This window comes from Triticum dicoccoides, chromosome 6A (genome assembly GCF_002162155.2).
Source record: "Triticum dicoccoides isolate Atlit2015 ecotype Zavitan chromosome 6A, WEW_v2.0, whole genome shotgun sequence".
Lineage (NCBI taxonomy): Eukaryota > Viridiplantae > Streptophyta > Magnoliopsida > Poales > Poaceae > Triticum > Triticum dicoccoides.
The window spans coordinates 546,805,754-546,808,263 of record NC_041390.1 but is presented as its reverse complement, the minus strand read 5'-3'; positions in this window follow the sequence as shown (position 1 = coordinate 546,808,263).

The window sequence follows — 2,510 nt, the reverse complement described above, 5'->3', positions numbered from 1 at the left end:
CGGCGCCTCCAGGCGACGACGACGCGCGAGGGAGAGGGGCGAGGGGATCGGGATTCCCTGATCCAGATCCAGGCGATGGGAGTGGGGGGGAAGCGAGTGGGGGAGTGGTTAGGTTAGGGTTCGGGTTCGTGGGGGGATATGGAGAAGTGGGGGGAGGCCGGTTGGGCCTGTGGCCGGAAGGGCCGGCCTGCTGGGCCGAAGCCCAGTGGGGCCTTTCTCTCCTTCCATTTTTTGTTTGTTTGTTTTCTGTTTTCTTTTATTATTTCTTTCTTTTCTGTTTAAATCATTTTAAACCATTTAGCCATTTTATAAAAATGTGTTTGTTGCACCATAATTACCTTTGTAATATATGGCAACCACCGAACATTTTTGTTTCAATTTTTGAAAACTTTTATTGCCGACATTAATTTTAAATTTGAATTTGACGCGGTTTGAACTAACGGACGTTTAGCAACAGTAATCGGGATGACGTGGCATGATTAGCGTGGGATTACTGTAGCAAGATTATCCGGACGTTACAATTCTCCTCCACTACAAGAAATCTCGTCCTGAGATTTAGGAGGTAGAAGGAAACAATGCAGGGTATTCATCACGAAGACGATCCTCGCGTTCCCAGGTGGCTTCGTCTTCAGAGTGATTCGACCACTGGACCTTGAGGAACTTGATCGCCTTCTGACATGTGCGGCGTTCAGCTTGGTCGAGAATGCGGACCGGATGCTCTTTATAGGAGAGGTCCTATTGCAATTCAAGCACTTCATGATCCACTGCTCGGATTGGGTCCTTGAAGGAGCGTCGGAGTTGTGACACGTGGAACACATCGTGAACCTGAGAAAGGTTCGGCGGAAGCTCCAGTTGATATGCCACCTTTCCACGCCTTTCGAGAATAGTGAAAGGACCAATATAGCGGGGAGCTAGCTTTCCTTTGATCCCGAAGCGATGTGCACCCTTCATTGGTGTAACTCGAAGATAAGCCTTTTCGCCAGGTTGATAGACCATGTCTTGGTGATGACGGTCATACTGACTTTTCTGACATGACTGAGCAGTCTTGAGATTCTCGCGAATAATGCGAACTTGTTCTTCGGCCTGTTGGATAATATCCGGACCAAATAGTGGACGTTCCCCCGTTTCTGACCAGTTCAGAGGGGTTCGACACTTTTGTCCATATAGCACTTCGAAGGGGGACATCTTTAGACTAGCTTGATAGCTATTATTATAAGAGAACTCGGCATATGGAAGAGATTCCTCCCATTTCTTGCCGAACGATATTACACAAGCTCGAAGGATGTCTTCGAGAACTTGGTTGACACGTTCAACCTGTCCTTGCGACTGAGGATGAAACGCAGTACTGAACGACAGATGAGTTCCCATAGCTTCTTGGAAACTCGCCCAAAACCTTGAAGTGAATAAGCTGCCATGGTCTGAACTGATAACTAGTGGAATACCGTGAAGTGAAACAATTCTGGCCATGTAGAGAGTAGCAAGCTGACTAGCAGTGATTGTCTCTTTGACCGACAGAAAATGGGCAACTTTGGAAAGCCGGTCAATGACGACAAGAATAGCATCATTACCTTTCTGCGATTTGGGAAATCCAATGACGAAGTCCATTTCAACATGGTCCCATTTCCATTCAGGAATAGAGATAGGTTGCAGAGTTCCAGCAGGCCTTTGATGCTCTGCTTTGATTCGGCGACAAACGTCACACTCAGCAACATAACAAGCAATATACTGCTTCATATTAGACCACCAGAATCTTTGACGAATATCCTGGTACATCTTTGTACTACCAGGATGGATGGACAGAGGCGTATCATGGGCTTCTTGCATAACCCTTTTACTCTTATCCAGGTTTTTCTTCAAACATGGTACCACTAGGCGGCCTTTGAAATACAAGGCACCATCATCGGCGATAGTGAAGAATGAGGGCTTTCCTTCTGCTAGATGGCGTTTAATCTTATGGACTTCAGAGTCATAACCTTGAATAGTCTTTATACCAGCTACGAGATCTGGTACGACAGCCAGGGTATTTAGAGAACCCTTAGTAACAACAAGAAGATTCATCTTGCGGAACTCCGGGGAGGGGGAGCGAGTGCTCCAGGAGGAACAATATGGAGGTTCAGCTTTCTAAATTCTTTGACAAGCGAGGGTTGAACTTGGTGAACCTGGAGGTGGTTGCAGTAAGACTTGCGGCTCAAGGCATCAATCATTACATTAGCCTTGCCGGGGGTATAAGATATACCCACGTCAAAGTCTGCAACAGTCTCCATCCATCTCTGTTGGCGAAGGTTCAAATCTGGCTGAGTAAACAGATACTTCAGACTTTGGTGGTCGGTGAAGATCTCGCAACGATTACCGAGAAGGTAATGTCGCCACTGCTTTAGTGCATGAATGACAGCAGCAAGCTCGAGGTCGTGAACTGGGTAGTTTTCTTCGTGAGGGCGCAGTTGACGAGAGGCATAAGCAATCACTCCGCGTTCTTGCATTAGGACACAGCCTAATCCTTGACGGGAAGC